Raw genomic sequence first — 16,438 nt, 5'->3', positions numbered from 1 at the left:
ACAGACGTGAATGGCACTATCATCAACAGACGTAACATAAACAGACGTATCATGAACAGACGTGGATGGCACTATTATCAACATACGTAACATTAACAGACGTAATATGAACAAGCGTCCATGGCACTATCATGAACAGACGGAACATAAACAGACGTAGAATGAACAGAACTGGATGGCACTATCATCAACAGACGTAACTGGAACAGACGTCGATGGCACTATCATCAACAGACGTAACAGGAACAGACATAGCATGAACAGAGGTGGATGGCACTATCATCAACAGACGTAACTGGAACAGACGTCGATGGCACTATCATCAACAGATGTAACATTAACAGACGTAGAATGAACAGAGATAGCATGAACATACGCGGTAAATGATATTATTCCGAGCAACCAGTCTAACGTACTGTACTAACAATCCCTATTTAATAATTCGTTTTATTTAAGATTATTGAGTAACATTTAGCCGTGAATGAAGTACAAAATGAAAATCAAAAACACTTGATCAACTTCACACTTGATCAACTTTCGAATGGCTTGAAATTTTCACTCTTGGTAGTGCCGAAAACTTGATGTTTTTGTTGGAAGGTTTCTTCTTCTTGGAAGTTAATCAAGGGCGTAGGAACCGGAAAAATGTGGAGGGCGGAAGTATCATTCCGCCCCTCCCCCCCCCCGCTTCGCAAGTCAGAACACCCCTTTTTCATTTCCAAATGAGAAAAAAAATCTCATTTGGAGCACCAAATTGCATCTAAGGCCTGGTGAAATACAAAGATAAGTTTACAAAATGGAGTGGGTGTTGAAGTGTGCTATATTGCACCAAATTGCATCTGAGGCTACCTGGAAATGCAAAAAATTCCAAATTGCATATTTATCCTCAAAAATATAATAAATTAATTTCAAATTTTCTTCCCTCTATAGCAGATACAACTTGATTAAAGACAGTATGTGAGCAAACAGTGAATAGACGTTACAATTTTTGCAGGCAGAATATCGATTTTTCTAAATTGGAAAAGCCTTCAACCAACAAAAGCCCACGATTTTTCATACTAATGAAGACAGATCGACGTCAAATATAAGTTAATACAATGTTGAAATAGTGCGTTCTCAAATAAATGCAACCAGAATTTGCGAATCAAGATCAAACTTCGCTGAATTGATTGACACAAAGAAGATAAATACTGCTGACAGAAGAAAGATTGTCACGAAACATATAATATAAACATATGCAAACGGTGACCATATAACAACTCTCTGCTTTAAAAGCAATTAATGCAATAAGTACGGATTATATCGTTGGTAGTCGTGGATATCAACCATCGTATATATAAATATATATATAAATATATATATATATATATATATATATATATATATCCCATATATATATCCCATATATATATCCCATATATATATCCCATATATATATATACGATGATTGATATCCATGACTACCAACGATATAATCCGTACTTATTGCATTAATTGCTATTAAAGCAGAGAGTTGTTATAGGTCCACTATTTGCCGTTATAAATTCAGTGTTTTCGGTCATTTTGGTCGTGGCATTTGACGTTTTCCGCAAAAGAAACAAACAATTAACTAGATAGTGATTAGCCTAGGCAGTTCATAACAGCAACGACTTCAGCCTGATCGTTATATGCAATTAGTTTAGTTACGTGTACGTCACTCCATGAATTTGATGTAGCTAGTTATATAGACAAGGTGTTTGATGCTTGTTATGAAAAAACAAAACAATAGATTACCCCGATAGATTAAGCAATATGTCTTGTAATCGCAGAGGCCAACTATAGTTTTCATTCAAGGGTGTGCGATATCGAGAAACTCAGTGACTATCTTCTTCAAAGCACCATCACATAACGACTTGAACGTAAACCATCATTTAAAGGATTAGTTCAGGTGTCATACATGTTTATCTTATATGAAAGAAGACAAAAGAAACAAAATGATGAAGAAACTGTTTAAATATCTTATTCCGTTATGGATATATTCAAGTTTAAAGTTCTATCTGATTGTGTAGAAACTGCTGAAATCAGACTAGCTGTGATATCACATCCTCACATTTCTGAAAAGTCTTTGTTATTTTATTAAAATGTTTTGTGAGATTTTATGACTTCCAAACAAAAGATATGTCATGTGGATCTCATATTTGTCAAGGGAAGTATCAGAGATTTAACATCTGAAGAATTTTTGATCATATTTTTTAAGATTTGTGAAAAAAATGTAATTAATGTTTATTGAAATATATTCACACATGTTAAGAAAGTGAGGATGTGGCATCCCACTCCCACAGTTAGTCTTTCTACACCAGTCATTTTCAAAGAAATTTTGATATTTTCAAAGTGTCAAATCTCCTAAACAGAGCATGCTATCATGGTAGTTTCTTCATTGTTCTTTTTGTCTTTTTGAGCTCTTTCATACAAGAAAACATGTCAGACACCCGAACCAATCCTTTAACTGTATTTAGTATTATAGTACATTAATCCATAACACATATATAGCTACTGCTATGATAGCCTGATTTTTGGGTCTATATAATCGGGAAAATGTTCTGCTTTCGCGAAAACAAATGTTATTATAGGCAACATGCTATACAGTACTTGCGAAAAGAGAATCTTCTGGTTCGCAAGTCCATCTTTGATTGTCATTTGAGTTGCGAAACGCAACCAGTTGCTTTAAGTATATAGAACTCAAAATTGAGATCGTTATTAATTCAGAACCATACACACATTAATTGTACAATATACAGCTTAATCATTATTCATGATATTTGACAGGAAATGAGAAATATGGGTTGAATATTGCATGTGACATTATACTTAATTATAGTCATATTTGAAAGGGTATATATTATTAACGCAGGCGCAGTCTGAAATGTCATTTCCATATAATGATTGCATTATATCCTCTTGCTGTCGGTGAAAATGAACGGTAAAGATACGGTCGTCGTCCCCTACCCTTTGTTCCAGAGACGGTCAGATGGGGGGGGTGGGGAGGGCTTCATCACAGGCGTATGGGGCCGTCGCAACTATTTTTTGTTGGAGGGGTGGGGGCGGGTGGCAGAAAGTTTTTGTACGAAGTTTGAAGCCTTGCTTTCCGAAACTTACTAAACAAGCCGCATGAAACATGCTGAAGCCGGTTGCGAGTATGATTTTATTAATAATTGTCATTTGTAAGCAGTGGCGTACCTTGAATAGTTGGCATCCGGAGCAGATTCTTCATTTTTCACCCAATGCAGGGCATGCCACCCTGGGGAAGGGGTTAAGGGGAAGGGGTGCCCCTTTGGCAAATCTTTCAACTGATACAATTTTTAAGGAACTCTCATTCCCCTTTTCCTCTCATTATGGGGGAGGTTGTGGCATGGAGTCTTCCTGACTGCAGTACCCGGGGCCTACGTCACTGTTTGTAAGGGTGTTCTGCATTCGGAAATGAGGAATTTTCTAATTTTTCTAATTACTCATAGGCCTACCTCTGTGTGGCTACTGTCATTAATTACTGTTAATGGAGATGAATTTTTGTATCTACGAAGGAGACTGGCTAAGTATGTTATAACATGGACAGTCTGGAGGGCCTTTTAACAATGTTTTTTGAAGAAAAGATTAGTCGAAAAGTAAGTGTCCAGAGGCTGCACACCTTTGTCTGAAGTTTGAGTCCCTCATTTTTTTTTTATTGAGGAAGGGGGGGGGGCAGTCAGCCCATGTCTCGTACGCCTATAGAACTTCCCCTTTTCATAGCGTATAAATAAAAAGTGCCACCCTTTGTTAATGAAAATAATACTTTTTCATTGCAATATGCGTTCCTTCTGGTAAATGCAACAATGGTACCATAAACAGGTGCGTATCCAGGGGGGGCGTTGGGGGCGCGCGCCCCCCGGGTAAGAAAAAGAGAAGAGAAAAAAAGAGAAGAAAAAAGGAAAAAAGAGGGGAAAAAAGAGGAGGAGGAGAGGAAGGAAGGGAAAAGAAAAAGAAGAAAGAGAGAAAAAGGAGAAAAAGAGGGAGTAAAAGCAAAACGCGAAGACACCGGGAAGAGAAAGAAGAACAGTGACATCATTACAGCGCTGAAGGGTAGCCAGTGACGGATCAATGATTTCGTAAAAGTGTGACTCACCCTACCCCTTACACCGACAACTCCATTTTTTGACGTTTCCATTTTCCTCTCTCACTAATGATCTATATATATACTATATATGGTCTATCATAACGCGTGTGTAGAATTGTGCTATGAAACCAACTGTGGCTGGTCTCGAACTCGACCGTGTCGTCGGGGAACATGACGCATTTTGGGATGGGGGCGACCGCCCGCCCCGCCCCCATTCAGCATTTTTTTAAATGATATCGCTAAGTAATTTCAAAATAGAAAGTGCTTAGAGACAACTTACAAGGCCTGGGAAGTGTCATTTCCAGCGATCTGGGAGACATTTTCGGCCAAAATTTGCTTGTACGCTTCGCGCCAATCTATGGTGGCGCTACGCTTAGATAATTTGCCTACAGGCTTCGCCCCTCCCTTGGCAAATTCCTCGCTACGCGCCTGTTCGAATTTGTAACGCAAACAGCAGATATAACATCATATCAGTGAGCATGAAAATGGCGTTCCAGGATGAAAAGCCTCAAAACTGTCCGACTTGCCTGAAAAAATAACCAAAAATTTTCGCGTTCAACGTGTTCATGTCAATATTATATAAGCAAGCATCGGTTATTACATCGCATGCCATCATGTACCGTACGGTCCGATAAAATTCCGCAGTATACCGCGGGATGCTAATGTAAACAACGACATGTCTCATGTAGATGTATGAAAAGCATGGAGGTCCAATTATGTCAAAACTCTCTTTTACATTAGTAATGGCGAATTAGGGCCTGCACCCCCGCCGCGCAGTGGCGGAGCGTCCATATGGTCAGGGGGCGGATGCCCCCCTGACGGACTCAAATGGACTGCTGGCGCCTTTTTCAGCTCTTTACCACTTTTTACTTATTCTAGATTATTGACTTTTTTATTGCGCTCTCATCTACTTATTGACATTTGTCACATTTTGTTGGTGTCATCGGGCGATGACACCTTATTCTTCGTTTATATGCAAATTAGCCAGGCCCGGAAAGGGTCATTTCCGGCGATCTAGGGAGTATCTTTACTCACAAATTTTCTGTACGCTACGCGCCAACTAGTGGTGGCGCTCCGCTTATATAGTGTCGAAAGCGCCCCTTCAGACCATTCTCGCCACTCCTGACCAATACCCCTAGCTCCGCCACTGCCGCCGCGCCTCCTACGCCTATGTGTGTAGTGTTCGGTTTCGGAAATATCTGCTATTTTTTTCATTTCCTTCAACCAAGTTTTATAATAGCCGTTATAACAGGTTTTAATATTTCTACACCAATAAATTAACTGTGTCTGAATTTTCCAAAATTTCTGACCAACATTCTACATCACACTTCCCTCTACTCGTGCAATTTTGACCGGTCTGTTAGGGGTTGAAGGAGGTTTTTTTTATATTGGTTGTCCATAGATGAAATTTTGTACAACATTATGGGTATGTTTTGAAGTGAGTTTATTCACGAGAAATGTGAATTTTCAAATTCTGAACAAATATGGGGCTTAAAACCTTGAAAAGTGGGGCTGACGGGTATTGTAGGCCGGGACGTAGAATCACCTACAAAAGCAAAGACCCACAGGAGATGAGATCAGGTCGAACATGATGTGTGCCGGGTTGACAATCTTCAAAAAGGTTAAGGATGGAAAAAAAAACTATTAGGAAATACTTGGTTCTCAGGCAAAAAGTGTACATCTGGTTGGTCATTTCAAGCCCGAGAAGTGCCGTTTCCGGTGATCTGGGGGGGGTTTCAAAACAAGAAATTTTCTTGTACGCTGCGCGCCAACCGATGGTGGCGCTCCGCTTAGATAGTAATTCGCGCCCCCGGGTTTGAAAATCCTGGATACGCGCCTGATAAAGCCTTCACTATCAAAACGGATTTTGTACTACTACTACTACTACAGAGTGCGAATTTTCTTCCTGTTTTTAAAAGTTTGGAAGTAATGCTCTGTTTTGTCACCGCCTTATCAAAGTCACACGCTGTTCCATTATCAACCCCATCCCACCCCTCACCTCAGTGTCGATTCAATCTTCAGCCGCCACCTAACCTCAGAGCCGATTCAATCTTCAGCCGCACCCCTCACCTCAGTGCCGATTCAATCTTCAGCCGCCACCTAACCTTCACCTCAGTGCCGATTCAATCTTCTGCCGCCCCTCACCTCAGTGCCGATTCAATCTTCTGCCGCCCCCCTCACCTCAGTGCCGATTCAATCTTCGCCGCTCCCCTCACCTCAGAGCCGATTCAATCTTCAGCCCCCCACCCTCAGCTCAGTGCCGCTTCAATCTTCAGCCGCCACCTAACCTTCACCTCAGTGCCGATTCAATCTTCTGCAGCCCCCTAACCTCAGTGCCGATTCAATCTCCCGCCGCCCCCCTCACCTCAGTGCCGATTCAATCTTCAGCCAGCCCCCTCACCTCAATGCCGATTCAATCTTCAGCCGCCCCCCTCACCTCAGTGCCGATTCAATCTTCAGCCCCCCCCCCCTCACCTCAGTGCCGATTCAATCTTCAGCCGCCACCTAACCTTCACCTCAGTGCCGATTCAATCTTCTGCCGCCCCCTCACCTCAGTGCCGATTCAATCTTCTGCCGCCCCCTCACCTCAGTGCCGATTCAATCTTCGCCGCCCCATCACCTCAGTGCCGATTCAATCTTCAGCCCCCCCCCCCCTCACCTCAGTGCCGATTCAATCTTCAGCCGCCACCTAACCTTCACCTCAGTGCCGATTCAATCTTCTGCCGCCCCCTAACGTCAGTGCCGATTCAATCTTCCGCCGCCCCCTCACCCAGTGCCGATTCAATCTTTAGCCCCCCCCCCCTCACCTCAGTGCCGATTCAATCTTCAGCCGCCTCCCTCTCACCTCAGTGCCGATTCAATTTTCAGCCGCCCCCCTCACCCCAGTGCCGATTCAATCCTCCGCCGCCTCCCTCACCTCAGTGTCGATTCAATCCTCCGCCGCCCCCCCTCACCTCAGTGCCGATTCAATCTTCAGCCGCTCTGCTCGAAAGTTATTGGTTTACGCTAAATGCTAACATTGAGCACGGCATGGTATGAATAGTTAAGTAAAAAGTACCATCCGAAACGGAGGGAAAATTGCGACAAAAGTACTAGCAAAATATTTAGTGTTCAAGCACTCCGCGTGCTACCTAAGACAGCTCCATTAAAACAAGCCTATCTCGCCAGTGTGATCAAACGGATATTTGATATATATTGCGTTGAAATAATAGCAACATAATATTCACTGATAATCGAAGGAAAACAGGGTGGCGAAAAACAAGCTTTGTATTTTGCAAAACATCAATGACATTACAGCTATCGAATACAGAAATAACAAATTAGTGAAGCGTCTCAACTATAGACCGATAGTTTGTCAGCACGTGTGTATTTGAAGCTACGAGTCGGCAGAGAAGCCAAAGACAAAAATCTCTCACTTATGACAACACCAGATTTGAAGCTGAAAATGTTCATTTGTATCGAGCCGATTTCATGACAAGAATAATTTGTTATTAATTATTAGTTGTTAACTAAAAGCAATTATTGAGAAACTTAAACTAACCTTCCAGAAGGCGGAAGAGACAGATTAATTTCCTATCTGAAACACACTAATAGGTCTAATCGATTTATTGTCGATTGTCGAAAATTATAGTCACTACGGCCGCTAACGGACAACTGCATTTTGTATAGCCTAAAGTAACCTACTACAACAGATTTACCGTTGATATGTTGACTATCACAGGATAACATGATTATACCACATAATTAATTGGTGGTCTCATATGGTATCAACCGACAGGAGGAGAGAATGTGAGTTTGTACATTCATATCATATATATATATATATATATATATATATATATATATATATATATATATATATATTATGTATATTTATATTTTATGTATATATATATTAATAAATATATATATATATATATATATATATATATATATATATATATATATATATATATATTGCACATACTCGTTAACTTATACACTATCGATTTAACATCGTGGACGTTCAGAATGGAAACGCAATGAAGTATATCACCATATAGGCCAAAGCTGGTCACGACCTGTATTTATTTGGTTGGGTGCGTATCATCAATGAAACGTGATATAGTCGACTCGATTTAATAGATTTGTTTTGAAGTATGATGTTTCAGCTCAAATTGCCAAAATTAACTGTACGATGTAAAGTCACCAGGCTACCCTATGAATGATCAGCAATGAAAACCATTATCTAGTATAACTTGATAATAAACCAGTTCATGTTTCAATGTGTACTCGAATCTGGTGTAACAGTATTAAGTCTCCCTTCTTAAGTTTCTTCTCTGGAGAATGTAAACCTTTAGTGAAAACATCATCTCCACGGGGAAATTTTGCATAGGCGTATGAACACAGGAAGATCGCCATGTCCTGAAAGTTCTCTACACCCCCCCCCCCCCCCACACACACGTTTTCGATAATTTCTACAAACGTATCAAAATGGCGGTAAATTCCTTCAAATGCAAATGAGACAAATATTGATTTAGCACAAGCGATGTAATGGAATGAAGTACATGTAGTGCATATTAACTACTACGTGTATGTTGCTCACATTCTAAAACGGTAAAATCAAAAATATTTTAAAAAAAGGGGGATTTTATCTCGGTAACTGGACGGTAATATCTTCCCACTGCAGAGCTGTTGCATATCTTGCTACAGCTTGCACGTCACATGTCTACATGTCACTGTTGGAATTTTGGACGACTTAATTTACACGTTCAAGAAATGTCTGTTTACGTGTGTTTTATGTGACAATTTGGTACATTTTATGTTACCTAGGCTTACGACTTCCATTTTACACCAGAATTAAAAAAAATATTTTCTCATCAGTATTGATACTGCCGAGAAGTCGAGTAGGCACATATCAAAACCAAATATTTAGGCTGAGGAAGGTTTTATAAATAAGTCGACAAGTTTCCAACAAGCTTGTGTTGCTTCTTGTCATAATTTTGTAGTTTTACTCAAAATGTACCTTTTTTTACAAGTGGAATCTGCGAATCCATTTTTGAGTCTCACTGTCAGGCGTCGGGACATCGTTGGTTACCAGCTTCTCTCAAATTACAGTGCGATGTTTGAGATCACTGTGTTTGTAACCATGAAATGATTGCCCGGAATGGACAGCAGGCGCTGTTGAGAATGTACAGCCGTGCATAGAAACTACTGTCTGCTGCCCTCAGTTACAGATGTGCGCGTGTGCGCCAGACGCATAATAGAGGGCGATATTAACATACGGATTTCAGAGCCGTATATAGAGAGAGTTTGGCCAACCATGTAACCGATTTGGATTGGTCGAGAGGGAAAACGCCCACACAGGGTGGTAAAATAGGTCCACTTGAAAACTTTATAGCAGACGACACGCATACTCACAGTGTATAGACTATCGTTTGTGTACACGAAAAAAGTACGAAATTATGAAAGAAATGGTGCTGGGGATGCTGCGATCGGTCAGAACATGGATATTGTTGTTTGATTATCCGACTGACCATAAAAGAAGAGGATTTTTTTGGAAGTAGAAAGAACAAGATGGAGATCTAATGAAAAAAAAGTCTGTGTAGCCTAGGCCCATATTAGCCATAGGCCCTAGTGTAATACGAGTAATGTTCAAGCAATGCGAGAATTTTACGTTCAGACTGGTTTCTGTAATTACATGCATGGCTATTCTCTCTCGTTTTACGATCCACAAATTCGATTTCATTATGCCAGCTCTCCTAATCATAGGCATGGCAGTTTCAGTCGCACATATAGTTATCCTAATTCCTAGTTATTGTATGCCTAGGCTATGCCTAGCCTAAAAAAGTATCACTTTTAGTTTAATGTAAAAGGGTGGGCTAGCCTCTAGGCATCACGTAAAGCCCTAATCCTTAGTTAAGCCCGAAGCATAAGTTAAGCCTGGGCTTAGTTAGACCTGGACCCTTCTTGTTATTACTACAACTGTTATAGCACATTACATAATATGGCACAGTATAAGGCCCAATTAAACTAGGTCTAAGGAAAACAAAGTAGCCTAGGCCTAAACTAGTTAGGCTAGGTCTATACTCATTGGCAACTTGTGGGTTGTGTACACATACAGGCCTAATTTTATAGACCCTTTTAGTATGCCATAAACATGTGCCCAAATGGTTAAATGATCTTGGTTTGTGTTAATTGTCAGCATTGGCCTAGCCTTTTTAGGCTAACAAGAATTCAGCCTAATTTTTTCTTCTTCAAAAGTATAGCCTAGGCATTGGTTTAATTTGGATGCAGTCAACTATCATTTATCAAAGTTGCATCAGTACCTCCTTATTCCCTTAACTGACACCCACATTGACGATTGAAGTTAAAAATATCTTTTTAAATTATCTTTAGACAGTAAATTTTAACTCCCTGAATTTCAGGACTTTTTTTACAAATCAAAGGTGACATGTGCTCTGAAGAAAAACTCCTAACATAAAAAGCCACAGTTAGCAGGCAGTGATAATGACAAACCTGGTGAGTGACTACTAGACTGAAATCCAGTTCCTGCAACCACAGCAATAAAGTCTTTGTTTTAATCAATGCACTTGTGTGTTTGAAACTTTCAAATGGACACTCAATGGCAGTTGGTTAAGATATAAGGTTTTACCTTCATCATGGAGAGTTGAAGGGAATCTGCCTCATCATCTGAATAATGGACTCAAGGATAGCAACAAATCATGATTGGATAATGATTTTGAGCAAGTAAATATCTGGCAATTTGAAAGTTTGTATTATTTTTTTACATATTATTTAAGCTGTTTAGCTCACACACAAGCAAATGATCAAGTGACAACAACCGATGCAGTATATTTAAAGGTATTGAAGACTTGCCCTAAACCGCATGCCGCGCTCTGAAAAAGTTTACTTTCCGTTGCTTGCAAGTGAAGTTTTTTTTGTGTCGCTACAAAATGCAGAAATGCAGGTCAGATAACCGGCATGAGACGTTTCTTTGTGCGGGAGTCTCCACACCCTTTAAGGAGAAGTATTTATATCCCATTAATAGAGAAAGAATTATGTTTCAATTGGTAGCATGCAACTTAAAATTTTGCAAACATTAGATACAATCAAACAATAACAAGGTTCATTTACAAGGTAATCTACTGCCCTTTATTTCACATTAGTCTGTCACATCAGAAGGTCACAGCTTTCAATAATTATACAAACAAATTCCCTTGATGGGTGCTTTGTTAGATTCCTGCAATTTTCAAGTTTATCAATGTAATAAGTTCTGAATGTGGCAATGTGGAGAAGCATTGGGATAATCTGTGGATAAGACTGCCAGACTATCAACAAGATTCCACATCCATGCAACTCCAACTGCTTCCTTCACCTCCTTGCAGATGTACCACATGTCCAAAAAAAAGTCAGCATTGGTTAATGTAATTAAAATCTGGCTTCCTCCTGAGCTGGCAAATACACATGAATTGTCAAGTACAGAGGTCAGTGTGAAACCACTGAAAGATCTTCTCAGCTTTCAAGAAAACAAAGACTTGAAGCCAAATTGACAGGGGCCACACTGATACCATTCCACTCTCATAAGAAGAAGGTATCACACACACTTCATTTTGCTTCTGCGATGCAGTGCCTGGTAGACTGTGAGGGTCACCCAATGGATGTTCTAACAACTGCCTGGTTTATAGAGCTCTGCAACAGATAATTCATCCTGATGTCTAGTCGTCATCCTGTCATGGCCTTGAGCAAGTTGAACCCACTTCAACACAAAGCAGACTATTGAATTCTTGTCTAGGTACTGTCAAATCCACATCACCATCATTGCTGGTTCCAGCTACGCTGACCATGATAAAAGAGTACAATGAGGGTTTTTTAATTCACCCAACAGAGCTTGCATTCCAGTACCTTTGGGCAGCTGAAAAGATATTCAGAAATTGTTATATATGAGTGTGTTTGTATGCATGCATATGTGTGATTTTCTTGCTTTACAGAACAGCTCCATTTTGATAAGCTATGTAACGTGGAAACCTGCCAATCATATGTTTGAAATAGGACAGGCTGAAACGATTCTTAAATGAAAAGCTTAACGACTTCTTGCATTTTTATACATCACTGTTCAGGTAAGGCCAGTAAGGGCAGTATGAAGAATAAGTAACAATTAATAATTATCATTATGGCCATTTGCTGTCTGCATAATAACAAACTGAATGATGTCATCAGCCCTGTGCTCAGTTGACAACACTGACAAGTAGGCACACTATGTCAGTGTGATCCATGAAACCTTATTAAGGACATGACCGTATAGTATATATGTTAATGGAAAATACATAAGCTACAACATACACCAGTATTCAGTTGTTGCAGGGTTTTTTTTTTCTCGACAGACCCATTCAATCTGTTGCACCTACTATAGCCTAGTACTACATTCCTGAGAAATTAACACCACAATATCAGTCTTAGGTTTGCCCACAGACTCCCAACTATTGCTAACTCCTACACTCAAGTATATAGTTTAGTTTAGTAGAAAAAAAAAGACCAGGAGAGACATTCAAGTCCCCATTAAGGACCCTAAGGCTATATGAGAGGAATCAAACTGCAGACATCAAATGTCATACCCAATTACAATGCTTAATGTACTCATCCAAAGTATTCTTAAACCCATTCACACTACTTGCAATTCAACCTTCTCAGGCAAACCATTCCATCCATTCACAACCCTTGTATAAGTTGTATTAGACTTTAGAGAAAAAGTTATGCCGAATATTAATCCTACTATGTAACTTCTGGAGTTTAATACAATGACCTCTGGTACAACTACTTTTTGGCAAACCTGAAAAGATCAGTGAAGCATAAATTGTCATTTTATGTGTAGGCCTACTTTATTTAATTGAAGGATCTATTAATGTAGGCCTGATGCTATAGTTGTGCGTCTGTAATCTAGCCTAGCCAGGACATGTGATGTGTGCTTTTCGTTTGTATGACTAAAGTAGGACTAGTAGTATGAGGCGTAAAATAAAACAAGTGTAATGACAGGTTTTCAGCTAGTTTTCTATGCATTTCAGGTGTGAAGATAAACGTAAATGTCATTAACTAACGCATACTCTAATTCATTACCTGATATCCATTTTGTTCCTCGTATGCCTGTCAAAATCTGACATTCTGAGTCGCTTCGTTTGTTCGCAACGAGCACAGTGTGCAAAGCTGCTATATATTGTGTGTGGTGTTTTTCGTGTTTCGCGCAACTGGTAACGACAACTGGACCTATTTTGATGCCCATGGTTTGCGTGTGACGTCACAAATCGCCAGTTGGCCAAACTCTCTCTATATACGGCTCTGACGGATTTGACTTGTCTCAGCGCCATAGATAACCACGACCCCATTGTTATCATGAGTGTGGAACTTATGTTGAACTGAAAATGGCATCTACCCGTCCCCCCCCCCACCCCCTCTCCCTGCATATTTTTCCAGAACTTTCCGTAAATAATATGACTAACATTAGGGTGTAAATAACAGTAAGCAGATGGGAGCAGCATTACTTTTCAGGCCATTTTATAGCTTTGGTAATGTAGAATAAGAGACCATAGTCTGAGGTAACATTAATAAGAGACCAGAGTCTGAGGAACCATCGAATGAGAGACCCTGATCTGAGGTAACATTGAATAAGAGACCCTGATCGGAGGTAACATTGAATAAGAGACCCTGCTCTGAGGTTATGTTGAATAAAAGACCATGCTCTGAGGTAATTTAGAATTAGAGACCATAGTCTGAGGTAACATTGAATAAGAGACCATAGTCTGAGGTAACATTGAATGAGAGACCCTGATCTGAGGTTATGTTGAATAAGAGACCATGTTCTGAGGTAACATTGCATGAGAGACCATGTTCTGAGGTAATGTTGAATGAGAGACCCTGATCTGAGGTAACATTGAATGAGAGACCATAGTCTGAGGTAATGTTGAATAAGGGACCCTGGTGTCTGAGGTAACATTGAATGAGAGACCATAGTCTGAGGTAACATTGAATGAGAGACCCTGATCTGAGGTTATGTTGAATAAGAGACCATGTTCTGAGGTAATATTGAATGAGAGACCATAGTCTGAGGTCATGTTGAATAAGAGACCCTGCTCTGAGGTAATGTTCGGAATAAGGGACCCTGGTGTCTGAGGTAACATTGAATGAGAGACTATAGTCTGAGGTAACATTGAATGAGACACCCTGATCTGAGGTTATGTTGAATAACAGACCATGTTCTGAGGTAATGTAGAATTAGAGACCATAGTCTGAGGTAACATTGAATAAGAGACCATAGTCTGAGGTAACATTGAATAAGAGACCCTGCTCTGAGGTTATGTTGAATGAGAGACCATGTTCTGAGGTAATGTAGAATTAGAGACCATAGTCTGAGGTAACATTGAATGAGAGACCCTGCTCTGAGCTTATGTTGAATAACAGACCATGTTCTGAGGTAATGTAGAATTAGAGACCATAGTCTGAGGTAACATTGAATGAGAGACCATAGTCTGAGGTAACATTGAATGAGAGACCCTGATCTGAGGTAATGTTGAATGAGAGACCATGTTCTGAGGTAATTAACATTGCATGAGAGACCATGTTCTGAGGTAATTAACATTGCATGAGAGACCATGTTCTGAGGTAATGTAGAATTAGAGACCATAGTCTGAGGTAACATTGAATGAGAGACCATAGTCTGAGGTAACATTGAATGAGAGACCCTGATCTGAGGTAATGTTGAATAAGAGACCATGTTCTGAGGTAACATTGCATGAGAGACCATGTTCTGAGGTTATGTAGAATAAGGTAATAGTCCAGGGGCGTAGGTGGAGCGCCACCATCGGTTGGCGCGCAGCGTACAAGAAAAATTCTGGTTTTTATACCACCCAGATCACCGGAAATGGCACTTCTCGGGCTTGAAAATGACCAACCAGATGTACACTTTTGCCTGAGAACCAAGTATTTCCCAATAGGTTTTTTTCCATCCATAAACTTTTTGAAGATTTTTTTCAGTCACAAATCATGTTCGACCTCATCGCATATCCTGTGGATCATTATACTTTTGTAGTTGATTCTATGTAACGCCCCACAATACCCGACAGCCCCACTTTCAAGGTTTTCATCCCATTATTTGTTCAGAATTTGAAAATTCACTTCAAAAAATACCCATAATGTTGCAAAAAATGTCATCTATGGACAACCAATATAGAAAAACCTCCTTCAACCCCTAACAGACAGCTCAAAATTACACGAGTAGAGGGAAGTACGATGAAGAATGTTGGTAAGGAAATTTTCGAAAATTCAGACACAGTTAATTTATTGTTGTACAAATATTAAACCCTCTTATAACAGCTATTATAAAACTTGGTTGAAGGAAATGAAATAATATCAGATATTTCCGAAACCGAACACTATACACATAGGCGTAGGAGGCGGGGGGAGGGGGGTCCTGCTGAAAGAAAAATAAATTGCAATGATAAATAGCTAAAGGAAATGAAAAAGTATCTCCTTGATAATTAAAATCAAGTTCTAAGCTTGGTCGACTAATTCGCCATTACTAATGTAAAAGAGAATTTGACATAATTGGACCTCCATGCTTTTTCTCCATCTACATAAGACATTTCGTTGTTTACATTAGCATCCCGCGGTATACTGCGCAATTTCCACGGACCGTACGATACACGATTGGTATGCGATGTACTAACTGATGCTTGCTTATATGATATTGACATTCACTTGTTGAACGCGCGAAAAAATTAGGTTATATTTATCGGGCAAGTCGTTACAACCCCCCAAATCAAATTGTGTTCCTATGACTACACATATCGACAGTTTTGAAGCTGTTCATCCTGGAACCGCCATTTTCATGCTCACTGATATGATGTGATATCTGCTGTTTGCTTTACAAATTCGAACAGGTGCGCAGCGAATAATTTGCCAGGGGAGGGGCGAAGCCTGTTGGCAAACTATCTAAGCGTAGCGCCACTACGAGTTGGCGCGAAGTGTACAAGAAAATTTTGGCCGAAAATGCCTCACAGATCGCTGGAAACGACACTTCCCATGCCTTGTAAGTTGCATCTAAGCAGTTTTTTTTTTGAAATTACTAGCGATATCATAAAAAAAATATGCTCGGGGGGGGGGGGGGGGGGGCGGTCGCCCCATTCCCGAAATGCGTCATGTTCCCCGACGACGGCGGTCGAGTTCGAGACCAGCCACAGTTGGTTTCATAGCACAATTGTTTAAGGCGTCCGTACACACACACGCGTTATGATAGACCATATATAGTATTTATATAGATAAATTAGAGAGAGAGGAAAAATGGAA

The sequence above is a fragment of the Apostichopus japonicus genome, chromosome 2 (genome assembly GCF_037975245.1).
Source record: "Apostichopus japonicus isolate 1M-3 chromosome 2, ASM3797524v1, whole genome shotgun sequence".
Lineage (NCBI taxonomy): Eukaryota > Metazoa > Echinodermata > Holothuroidea > Aspidochirotida > Stichopodidae > Apostichopus > Apostichopus japonicus.
Note: the sequence above shows the minus strand (reverse complement) of the source record.